The 13,136-nt window shown below is 43.2% G+C and overlaps 1 protein-coding gene across 5 annotated transcripts in view; it reads right to left on the bottom strand.

The window, feature by feature from the left end:
• The window catches only part of LOC116945424 (SH3 and multiple ankyrin repeat domains protein 2-like), a 661,289-nt gene extending 649,011 nt beyond the window's left edge, over positions 1-12,278 (bottom strand). For all 5 annotated transcript variants that reach the window (XM_032959740.2, XM_032959739.2, XM_032959738.2 and 2 more), the window contains exon 1: positions 11,808-12,278. The gene's annotated coding sequence lies outside the window, so the exon portion shown is untranslated. The remainder of the gene's footprint in view (positions 1-11,807) is intronic.
• Positions 12,279-13,136: the final 858 nt, after the last annotated feature.

The following is a 13,136-nucleotide window of genomic DNA, read 5'->3' on the forward strand; positions in this document are numbered from 1 at the left end:
GATTTTCAAATTGTCTCACAGACGGTTAAGTAGCTTTTTTCTTTCTTTCTTTTATTTTAAAAATATTCTTACGCCCCCCAATTATACCCCAATCGTGCTTTGTCGTGTAGTACCCCTAGACAAAGACAATGTCACAACAGAACTCTCTCAACGGGCAGTGCCACTACCCCTGTGTCAAAGAATGGCCCAGGAAAATGATGGTCACGAAACTACTTCTGAAGTCACTTCAATGAGCACAACGTTTCTATTCCAGCCACACACTGTTTTTGACTCAAATGTCGATAAAACCAAAAGTGTTACATTTGCAGATTTTAGAAAAGGAACAATAAGTGATTAAGCAAATTTCAGATGCATTGTGTTTAGGTACATTTATTGGTGACTGGGCAGAGACCATTATGTACGTAACTACGCTTGAGATTGTGGTTTGATCACACTTTGACTGTCTGGATTCAAATCTAACTCAGTTCTCTGACAGCTTATCTTCACAACACATCGCACACATAGAAATAATTTACATTTAAAAGACTGTTGAGTCATGTTACAAAACAACTTTTTGTAAAAGAACACAGTATTTTTTTCAGTTATTTATACGAAATAAAACATTTTTACTTAACAACAGCAACAGCAGTTAAGTGGGAGGAGACTGGTTCCAGTCATATGAATGTGGATGTTTTCTCATGAACTTAGCATAACCAGCATTTGAGTTTTATATTCACTTTGACTGCACAAAAAAATATACGTTTAAAATCCATGTTTGTTTAATGTGAAAACAAACCTGATTATACCGGTTTAGACATAGACGCAGGAAAGGACATGAATCCAGAAAGCCACGCGTAACAATGTACCCCTTTCATCAACTAAAATCGATCTTTATGCTCACCGTAATTTGCACGCATATTGATTAATTGAAAATTATGCAGATGACCCACTGTTATTGTTAAGGATTTAGACGAGGGAAACATTTGAGAAGCAATACAAACGAGATGGAAAACGACACGATACATTTCGTTATCTCAATTGAATCAACCTTAATCGTGGCAACGAAGAATAAAAACAAATCCATTGACAATTAAATGGGGGCAGAGGTGTTTGGATTTATCTTTTTATTATTATTATTGTGCTTGCTGCACACACGCCTAAAGGCCCCAACGCGAGCAACAAACACACCTTTTGGAGGTGTAACGAATACGATGGATAATGGATGAGTGTGTCACGGATTAGGATTTGTTGTCTGTAAATACAGCACTTGCATGAATGAGTTGTGAAGTCAGAGCTCATACGTCCCACTGGCTCAGCCGGTGAACCCAATGAAAATGATTGAGTGTTCCACAAGTTACAACAGCTTTGCATCGCAAATCCTCCAAAATGAAACGCTCGCATTACAAACGCTGCGGATGATTCCGAGAGATTGTATTCTAATTTAGAATTCCGGCCAAATGGAAGCTCTTAGCCAACTCAGCTTGAATTGTTGAAACGAAAATGTCTGCGGAGACTCGGAAAAATTGAGGTAATAGCGAACATGCGAAATTATTAGTCACGAGGAAATAGCGATTACAATTAATCAAATGCAACATATTGCGCTAAGATTTATTTTAGAAAATAATGCGACATTTTTTTAAGGTTGTAATTAAATTATAGTTGAGGAAATTACTGCAATGCAATGTTGTTCATATGAACCATCGCTCACCAATTTATTTATCCTTCATCCAATTTTGCATTTTCAAATGTTTTAAATTGCTCGTGAACCACTCTTTGAAAAACTGTGGAAGTTAATCTGCTTTTGCATCCTCAATTGAAAAAAGCAATTTAATGAGCAAAATAGATGGACATCTCTGGTGGTGTAGTCTTTTTATTTTTTGTCCATAGGATAGGGTCCATTGAGAAAAACATCTCAATGGGCCACGCTTCATTATCCCTCTGCATCGTTTGACTGGCATATCGGGATAATCTGGCACCTGTCATAGAAACGTGGAATTTTCCACACAGAATCAGAGCTGCTGAAGGCAAGCCCCGCTCACATTCTTTTGCACCTGAAGATACATTGTGCTTGTCTTTTAAAACGAAACCATTAAACTATTTTTTATTTAACCAGTTAAGACCCACTGAGCTATATAGCTCTTTTTCAGAAGTGACCTGGCCACAAATGATAGCTCAACGAAGTGGCTTATCACATGAAAATGTATAGCAGCCAAATACTCTGAATGCATGTTTCTAAATGTGGAAGTTCAAACCGGAGGACCCGGAGAAAAATCCATGCGATCACGTGGAGAACATGCAAACTTCAAATATACAGGTGTCAGGGTCTAGATCTAACCCACGAACTCTTGCATACCAGGTGAGAGTGTTAACATCTCGCCACCATGGTGCCCTTTGACATACTGTAAGATTTACACAAACTACTGTACCATCTATCTAGTTGTAATTTGTTTTTTTAGTTTAACATCTTCAGCACGTGTTGGCCATGAAGCATAAGCTTCTGAAAGCAAAACAACAAAATTCTAACATCTTAAACTTTCAAATTGTGACAATACACCCACACAGGTGGCAGTTCTTGAAGCATTATTTAACACCTGCCAGCGGTGTTTGTTTGGGTATGTGCACATCGCAGCAAAGTCTGCGGTCACAGCATGATTCTGACTACTGTACTCTGTAAGTATAATCGTCTGGCAATTTTTTTAAAGCATTAGCAAATGCCACGATTAAAATAACCAAATGAGATAATGTGCATTTCCTTTGGTAAAGGCGACAATTATTTTGTTTTAGTCTGTCAGTTGTTGAAAAGACATTGACTGACCAAATGATAGCAGTGCTAGCAATAAAAGACTTACATTGTGTTAAACAAACAAAAGCTTCATTTTTTTTTAGAATGTTGTAGCATCCCAATGATTATTTTCATGAAATAGAAAAATGTGTCGCGTGAAAAACAGACATTTATAATATATGTAATGTTTTCTTTAGGCATTCAAATTAACACATTTATTTGTCAGGTGCATCATCTTTCATCCACTTGTTTTACATTTGCCACGTGACGTGGTTTGCCTACGCAGTTTGTGCATTTCTATACAAAAGGTGTAAAAAAATGAATTTGTTGCTCGCTATGATGTCTCTTCTCGGTTATGGAAGTGTGCCAGAACAATAGAAAAATACATACTGTGTGTGTGGGTTTCAAGCCACTTCTTAAAAATTTAACAATCCCTTCACACGGAATGCACATCGCGAAAGGGTGAGCGGAAACGCACGGATGCGGCGAATTTCGTTCGAAAATTTTCAATCGTCACTTCATTTTTTTCCTTCCGCTTTTAAATATTCACTTGATTACCCCTTCGTCAGATGTCTACTCAGCCATTTGTCCCCCAGAGGTAAACAAAATAAGCAGCCGCTCTGTTGGAGGCAAACGGTTTTTTTCGGTCGCGAAAATAAAATGAGGGAAAAAAAAACTTTTCATATTGCCGCAGATGGTAGATATTTACCGAGGTTTATATTTCTAAGAGACCAAGGCGAAGAGAGAGCATGCATGACTTTGGCCGTGATGACCTCTTCATTTTCATCTCGAGTCCACGAGTTTGGACAGCACTCTGCAGCCCCGCAGGCTCTACTCGCGGTGCTGTCATTCCCAGCTATACCAACAGCGGCAACACCAATCCTGCCGTCTCAAATAAAAATAAAAAAAGCAATAATGAAGCAGACGTCAGAGATATCACTCTCGCAGAAGCTCTGGAAGCTGTAGCTTCCCCCCGTGCGACCGTCGCACACAATTGAAAAATTTTCTGAGTGTGTCTTTTTTTCTTCTTCTTCTTCTTCTTCTCCTTATTGTATCTACCGTTCGCAGAAATAGTCGGTAACAGCAGGGGGCCCACGGGCTTGTGACAGAGCGACGTTGCTAGGCTCTGTCACATGGCACGGTTTTCCCCGCGTATAAATGCAGCGCGGCTCTGCCGTTTTGACGTTAAATTTAACACACTGTGTGGCCATCACTTGCCAACTTACTCCATTTCATTAGCAGGTGGCGGGAGAAATATCAATAGATCACATTTAATTTTTGTTCAACCGTTATCAATTATGTTCCTTAAAATGTTGTGTATTATATTTGAAAAAAAAACATTATGAATGTAATTATTCTAATTCCAGAGCAATTTGCATGCTTTATATACTATTGAATTAGACATATAATAATTATGTCTGCTATTTTCCTCCACCATGAGTTTTATATACATTCATAACAGTTAAATGATGGCTTGCGCATGAAGTCATTAACAAACAGCTGCCTTCTGCTGTAGCAGTCTGTTTATTTTGCATAATTTTTCAAATACTGCACTCTCGCTCCAATCAAAGAACAAATATTCCTAATGCGCCTTTTGCCCATGTTATATTATTTAATAATTCATACTTTGCTTCCTTATGAGAATATAAATTGCCTGTCTTTATTATATACGTTTTCAGTACTGCATGTAGGTTAGAATTTCAAACAAATAAGGAGCTCGTCTAAGGACTGAAGAAATAATGATAGAGAAGGAATCATAAAGCTGATGGAGCAATTCTACGTGGATATTTCCAGCAAAAAAAAACATCTTATATGGCAAAAAAACTTTGCAGACGAAGAGTATGATTTTCCGTGTCACAATATGAACAATGGAAAGCTTCCGATAACCGTATAAAATAAATTTGAGCATAATTGAAAAACTGAGACAACCCGTTGGATGGTCGGAACACTTACTGAATGTTTTACACGACGCCTCAATCATTCGCGTGTTCAAAAAGGGAGGCAAAGCTGATTTGAATTTCAGAACCACAGGTCTCTCAACACACGTGTATAACCCTATTCATGAAGATCAAGAAATGGCCAATTTCGAGGTCAATCAACCGCAAGAGCAAAGCAGAGATGTTAAATGTTTTCTAAACAATGACCACGTAAATAATACCAATGTAGAGGAGACAAAACAGTCATGAAGATAAATGGTGAAGGCATTAACCATCGAAGATTTCCTGAAGCCCTCGCCATCCCTCACGGTTTCCGCGAGATAAAAATCCGACCACCACGTTTGCACACGATCCGATTTAATTGCCCCGCCTGCCAGGTGGACGTCCCCTGGAGGGAACGATCCATGCCGTGACTCCCGCTCAGTCACCAGTCTTGCAATGTCAAAATAGCGTCGAGTCTGAAATGTCGGCGGTTTTTCAAAAAATTAAAAGAGCAAAGTCACATGAAGGAAGTGGTGTAAAGAGATAAAAAAAGCAAAATAAATAAAATCATTTCATATCAGCTTCATCTGCAGTGGATTGATAATGGTTGATGATGCATTTGGTCATTATTGAATATACATTCTACAGATTTTTACATTAGTTTATACGAATGTTTTGTTTTTGTTTTTTACCACGTAGATCGCATTTTGTTACAAATCTGAATTGCAATTCTACATTTCCATGGCAGGGTTCAGTTCATCTGACATTTGATCACCCACAATTTGATAACCATGAATGGGGATATGCTCAATATATGAGTAACTGGTAGTGGCATTTCCTTGCTTTCTATTGATTTTAGCATCACAATACATTGAAATCAATGTAAAAATAGTCACCTCTAAAATTTCAACCATTTCCCCACAACGTGAAACATGTATTTAGATGATTAAGCTGCTCTAAATTTCAACGTGATAAGCCACTTTGTTGAGCTATCATCATTTGTGGCAAGGTCACTTTTGAAAAAGAGCAAAATAGCTCAGTGTGGGCCTTGCCTGCTAAAATAGATAAAAAAAAAACTGTTTAGTAAAATAGTTAATAAAGCAAGTGAGGGGGCAAGCGTACCATTGGCGAGCAGGCGGGCACAGTCGTTGGCACGAGCGGGGATTGGCAGAGCCCCAAACTCTCCCACCACAGCTTAAACTTACCACGCATTAGGCGATACCGTTTTCGCAGTCATCGTCATCATCGTCAACAGCCATGATCAATCCCCCCACCCCACCAAGCCGTTGGCATCTCTCACGACTCCTGTGATGTAGTAATCCACCAATAGCACCTCCGCAAGGATAATTATTCAATCTCTCCATCTCCTCGGAAGCGTTCAAGTTCCTTGCTCGGTCACTCTGTCACTGTTGTTGACCATCGGCCATCACACTCGAGGGACAGCCCATCCTGCGGACGGGCGAGGTGATGTGACGGTCACACGACACCTGACGCTAGATGACAACCGCCACTCACCGGACACTCACCATTCACCAGTCATAGCATCACCTGATCCCCACCACTCACCAGTTTGTACATTACCGTGGGAAGCCCATGGAGACATCATGCTACCATAATTAAAATTGAGTCTGCATCGCACACTGGGCTATTTTAATTGTAAAGCAGATTATTAGCGCCGGGACTGCTAAGCCAAATTTTTCGTAGCAAAGGTCAAATTATTTAATTACTTTAACCTTGTGCACATAAACCATCATATCACAGACATTCAAATTAAACCTAATTTATTTAAAGTTGCACAGCGGTAGTGCAGGAATTCTCCAGACAAGTGGATGTGTTTATCTAGTGCAGCTACGGTATTTACCGAGGGAAACCTGAGCGAGCCACGATACTCCCTATGAGGAGGGTCCTGCATTGAGGTGTTTGGCCAGTTACCGAAACAGAGAAAGTTTTGAATGCGAGAGAACACCGCAGTAAATCAGAAATATCCCATGGGTATGAGGAACGTGCCCGAGAGGGCGTCGACCAAGGAGATTGAGCGATGCAAAAGGTGCTACGTGGATCGTTACACCGCAGAGCCGTGATCGATGGTGGGAACTTGGGCAGACCTTCATCTGGCAGTGAATTGATCAAGACTGATGATAACGCTCAAATTCTATAACAGCTCAGCATACCTAACTCGTTTACTACCACCCCTACAGGCTCTTTCGCTCCATTGCCGGTGAGCGTGTCGTATGCATTGAGGATCTTTGCAACATTCTGCAAACTCCAGCAATCGTAGCGCAGCGCTATATTCGAGGCGTACATCGCCGGCGGGATGTGGGCATCGCTCCCACAGCCAGCTCACAGAGCCGGCTAGCGGTGGTTCTGCAATCATGGGCTGACAGGGAGCAGCGATACCGAGACAACTGCACACCGGTTTATTCCTTATTAGAACTCACCAGTGCAGTACAGTCAATGCTCACTGCTGCAGTAAAAAGGGAGCGATGCAGTGAGCATTGACCCGACGTAGAAGATCCCTGGGTTTGATCTGCCATGAAGCTCAAGGTCCACCATAAACTACATCCACTGCACAAACCATGGCAGATGCAAATACTTGAGGCACAAATAGAAACGTAAAAAAAACTCTCGTGTGCGACTGTGGTCATCCCGAACAGACCGTACAACATATAATGACGCAATGCCCGATCCACAAATACGAAGGAGACATCACAGCGATGATACATTCCGCTGTTCGTGACGCATTTACCTGGCTTGACCACCTGATTGTGGAATCGTAGTTGTTGCTCTGAATATACATTAGCCATTTGAAGAAGAAGACTGCTGCAAAGTGTGCCTTTGAAAACCACATATGTGATGGTAATCTACGACAAAAGGATTACAGATTTTTGCGTAATGCACAGAGCCTGTGTGTGTGCTCTGTACATGCCTCTTCGCTGCGGTGTTGTTTGAAACGTATGGTTTTCTGGCCCACACTATTAATCTATCAAGATGGGTTTTTCTCGTCAGATGCAAAAGAGCCAAGGGCTACGCGCCAGACTGAAGCAAAGGCCCTTAGATTGTACGTCTAAAAGTATGAATACGTAGAGTGTCGCTGACAAGTAAGGCGCCCATCATCGCATTTTGGCTGTGGCCAAGTAACATTCATAAATAACCCAGTCTGCCGTCCAAGGGACTCGTATGATCGACAGATGCCGTAACACTGGCCGGGCATTGCAGGAGTACTGTACAGCACGTTGACATGTGGACACTGAGTCCACCAGCGTCATCGATGACGACGCTGGTGGACTCAGTCACCTGCCCGAGTACGATTCACAGAACCACACGTTCTGCGGACTACGATGGCGATGTTGTACACCCATCGACCGAAAATGTCCACATTGCACCAAGGTAACCATCGCATATATAGAACACGTGTATTAGGGATTAAAACCCAGGCAGGAGAGATTGGCCTTCGCCAGAGTAAATGTGGAATTTATACCGCGATCTACCCCAAATGCTGGTTTGAGCAGGAAGACACTTTGATTTGATTCATGAATAAAGTAAATCCCCCTGGGGAATTAAAATATATACATTATACCAAAGTATATACGACAATGCTGCCATGATGTAATGGTCAGCATACTGGATTTGCAATGCAGAGGTCACCAGTTGATCTCCGGCCACTGCAGTTGATACAATGGGATTTATTTTAAATCTCCCCTCCCCCACCACGCCACTGTCAACCAAGTAGTAAAAATGGGTACACCAGTTAGTCTATGGGAAGGTCGAGTGTGGTGGGGTAAAGTGTGGGTACTCCACTTCATCTCGTGCTTTTAGCTACGCTTCTGCGGCCGTTTAGAACACTCTTCATTCCGAGCTATGCACGTTTAGATATCGATTGAAAACTCAATTCTTGAGAAATTATTTTCGTGTTTAGTTTATCGTCCTTTCTACCGCACCTCTGATCAGCAAGGTTGACTACATACGGTGCGAAAGAAGTTCAACATACATACATCGAAGTCTGGCCAGCATGGGAAAGTAGGCCAAAACACCCTCCAGAATGGCTCTCTAGAGTACCCTCTGGTTTATGTATGCATGTTGAACTTCTTTAGCACTGCATGTAGCCGACCGTGCTAATCCGTGGACGCCCTTGTGCTCATGTCACTGCTGGTAAGAAATTAAAGGGCTCTCTCTACCTTAACCTACACACCATTCGGGCTTTCATCCAGTGGCGTATTTATAAAGGGCTGCTAATTAATATACCGTACATAAAATAAATTTGGAAACTATGACTGCGTGAATTTGTGCAGCTAAACACAGCAGACGTTGCTCATAATTCAATTCAAGGCACCCCGGTGCATAAAGAAACTGAAATAAATTCAGCGGTTGGATAAATACATAATGCAAAACCCTATCACGCCATGCACACGAGAAAAAAATCACTGAAATTGCCAATGCAATCTGTAAAGGATGCTACTAGACATCACTTGCATTTAAAATGTTATTCTCATTTTAAGTATATTTATCAGCGATTGGCAGCAATGCATGTGCACCGCATTTTTTCACACGCAACAATAAAGGTTGGGGATTCTGAGCAAACAGACCAGGGCATATATTTATATTCTCGTCATTCCGTGCTGTGATCGTCTTCTGCTGTAAAAGACAATTAAGTGAGTATGTCACCGAGTCCATTAGCACGCATTTCTCACACAGCCGATGTTAATTGTGATACGTCGAATTAATTCTGTGCAGGTGCGAGCTGCCGCCTAAAACATCCGACAGCAAACATGAGTGACCCACTGTTCACCAGTGGGTGGCACTCACATGAAAAGTCCTATAGAGCCCTCTGTTTAAAGCCATGCAAATCCACATCAATGGTGGCGCAATGCTGTTCGATTCATTTATCAACACCCCCACCGATTCCTAATGAACCTCTCACTGGGTCCAATATTGAAAACCATCGCTTCCATATTGGGAAAGCGATGTTTGCATGTCTTCGAGGGGAGAGTTTTTAGAGAGAATAAAAAGTGAATTGAGATTGGTGGGAGATTATGCAGATGCTTCAAAACAAAACTGTTTTCTCCGTCTCGCAATGAATAGATGTGCCCCAAATTTTATGATTCGGCAGATATATCTAAAATTCCGACATACTACATGAGAACATTCGGACAATCCTATGTTTTTGTTTGTTTTAGTCCGATCCGAAAACTGGAAGTGATCTCATGAGTATGATGGAATGGATGTGCTTTTCCTGGCAATAGTGGCGGGACGTGGAATCGGGTGACGTCGCTAGTGCAAGCACCAATATATTTTACATTCATGCATCGTGGCAATAATCTGAAAATAAAAAAAGATAAAAAAATATTCCTTAAAAATCCATAACCCCAAATGTTTATATCGGAACTCACCCCTATCCCCTATTATTTTTAGTGTGGTGTCTATAAATGGATCAGCCTCTAAATTTAAAGGCTAGAGGGCAGTTGAGTTCTTCCAAGCATTCTGCAAACTGGTTTAACACGTAGCCTTTCGCGACCAATATCATCCATAATACTGGTGTTTTTGTGGGGTAGATCGCATAAATAAATAAAAATGTGTCGTTAAACCCGCCAACACCCGACACAGCCAATTAGTAAGGTTTTCCACGTAAACAGAACGTGGCCAATTCGTTACTAGTACAGCACACCGGTGTGTTGGAGAGCAAAGCCACACCATTTACAACCCGAGTACGACTTTTCGCCAGTAATTACAACTAGTTTCATCAGGCTGTTGCCCGATTGCAAATGTTGCTTTATTCTCCAACACACCGGTGTGCTGCACTAGTAACGAATTGGCATGTTCTGTTTATGTAACAAACCTCACTAATTGGCTGTGTCGGATGGTGGCGGGTTTAACGACACATTTATATTTACATGATCTAACCCAAAAAAACTGTATTATGGATTTTGCAAACTGTTAGACGGCATTTAATGTTGTGTCAGAGTAACTTTTAAAGAAATTCTAACAATGATTGAAAATAAAATAAAAATACGTTAAGCAAAATCGAAACGACCACGTGACTGACGAACAGCTTTTGCGTCGTTCTGTGCACAAAATCGCAACAAAATGAACCGTATGCTACCAGGTAGGTGGTACCACAAAGGCTGCTCTGGCATGCCTAGGAGTGGGTCCACTTGAACGGAGGCATTATCCCCTGCCACTCATATTGGCTGGTAATGACCCTTCAGACGAGCGCACTAAAACAGATCATCAGCCAAATAAACAACAGTTTAAGGTTAGCAACTCAGTTTTGCCCTCAGCGTGGCTAAATTTTAGCTTTCACCGAAGACCAACAGGACCGCGAGTGAATGAATTCTTGGGCGCTTTTAACAAAATTAAGTTTCTTATTCCAGATTGCGTGGGTCGTGCGCGTCTTGCGCGTTGCAGAAACGCAAATTAATTTAGCTGTGACGCATTCCAGAGGGCGCCATTGGAAGTGATCGTTCCTTAACGGCGGTGAATACTGCAGCAACTGGTTGTAACACGGTAGGGCAGCTTCTAGCAACGACAAAAAAACGTGTCCCTTTTTTAAAACAACCGCAAAATTGTCACGATAAACTTCGAGCCAATATGATTTCAAGAATTACGTTCAGCTTTTGACAATATTTCACTCCAGGTCCTTTGCATTGAAGCTAAATGCTACAGTCGAGGATAATTCCCCCTACATGTTGAACTTGACACGCAAGTAATAATAATGCTGTTATATACACGTGCGTATGTCAAACACCGCCAATGCCCATTCAGTGCAAGGCGTGTACCATACAAACAAAAACATTACCCGCATGGAACACTCCATTTCATCAGACGCCACATTTTTGTTACATCGCTACTTTTAAAACAAGGTACGGAGAAAGGGGGGTGTCGTAGCAACGGCGATAAGCCCTCAATCCGCGCTCAGCGCTACAAACGCGCACGGACTTGCGCAGCTTCCCAACCGCACCGCGCTGCATCATCATCATGCTCAGCGCTCGCTCATAGAACCACTCGGTGCATCTTACAGACAAACCACCCGTGCTTCTCTGAAAACTCCGCATGGCAGGGAGGTTTGCTAGGGTGGGGAGGGATGGGATGGGAGGGATGGGGGGGGGCAAATCACGTTGTTTTAAACTCACCTTTCACTGCGACCAGCTGCGCTGTCGGTGAGCTGGTGGCTTTTCCGATCGAACGAATCGACAATTTTTTGTTTGTTTGTTGCAGAGGAGGAGGAAGGAAGGAGGGGTTTTTATCCGAGGCTCCGCAATCCGCCGGAGTAAAAAAAAAATTGTTTGTGCGCCGCTGGGAATAAGTGAAAGGAGGCAGAGCCGCCGCCGCCGCCGTCGTCGAGAGAGAGAGTTGGCAGTGCCAACCAGCCGAGGCCAGCTTCGACCGTAGCCACGCACGCCACGCGCGCCGGGGAGAAGTCTCACGAGATGAGCGGCGGCGGCGGCGGCGATGTCTGCCTGTCTCTGAAGCGCTATTCACCGTTTTCTTCCCTTTCGGCTGGAGTGGATCGCGCTCTGCCACCTCCAACACGATTGGACCGAGGGACCCCAAGAGCTTGGACCGTCGTCACCGTGGCAACCCCGGCGTGGAATGCCGACTCCGAAAAGCAAGCCCCCCCCCACCCACCCACCCGCACGCCCGCCCACCCCATCCACGCCCTGGCCCAGCCCTCTCTTACAGATCATCCACCCACCGATTCCGCCACCCACACTGCCCAAAAGTCACCGCCCACCTCTCCCCCCCCCCCCCCACTCCGCTCGGGTTGCTTGCTGAACGCCACTCCTACGATTGGCGCGTGCCCCCCCCCCCCCCCCGCCGCTGCCCCCCTTGCATGGTGTGCTGAAGTAGACGTGAGATTTCACTTGATCATAGATGGATAGCGAAGGGGAAGGGGGTGGGGGGCTCATCGGATTTCGCAACAATTGATGGGTCTTAAATCCGTCGTATACTTTTACAGCCCTGGGGTCAACCTCACTGCTGAATTAAGGCTTTCCACACAAAATGTTTATTTTTGGGGGTTGTTGAACCATACTTCCCAACGCAGGTCACTGCGGGATTCGTGGATTGCAGCGCCAAAATTGTATCAGATAATGGCTCGCAAATGATGTAATCCGTGGTATAAGTTTGCCGGGTTCATCGCGCAGTGTGCAAACCAGTGTTCCACACTGAAGTTTATCGATAAAGTGTGTGGTGGGGTAAACTGTGGGTGCTTCCACTCATCCAAGACGTCTGCCCAGTATGAAAGAGTAGAGCTCCCTCTAGTGGATGGCTTTTGTTGCCAGCAGGGGCATAAACAAGTAATTGCAGGGCTGCGCCTTTACCGAAGCTGTCACTCTCATGTAATTTGAATGGTGAAGTGGGAAGCCATAAATGTTTCTCTCAGCAGATTGTAGTCCGACTGTCTATGCTGCGCATATGATTTTAAATGCTAAAAAATGTATTTGGTTAAGACCACGGAA

The sequence above is a fragment of the Petromyzon marinus genome, chromosome 24 (assembly GCF_048934315.1).
Source record: "Petromyzon marinus isolate PM22_M1 ecotype Great Lakes invasive population chromosome 24, UKy_Petmar_22M1.pri1.0, whole genome shotgun sequence".
NCBI lineage: Eukaryota > Metazoa > Chordata > Hyperoartia > Petromyzontiformes > Petromyzontidae > Petromyzon > Petromyzon marinus.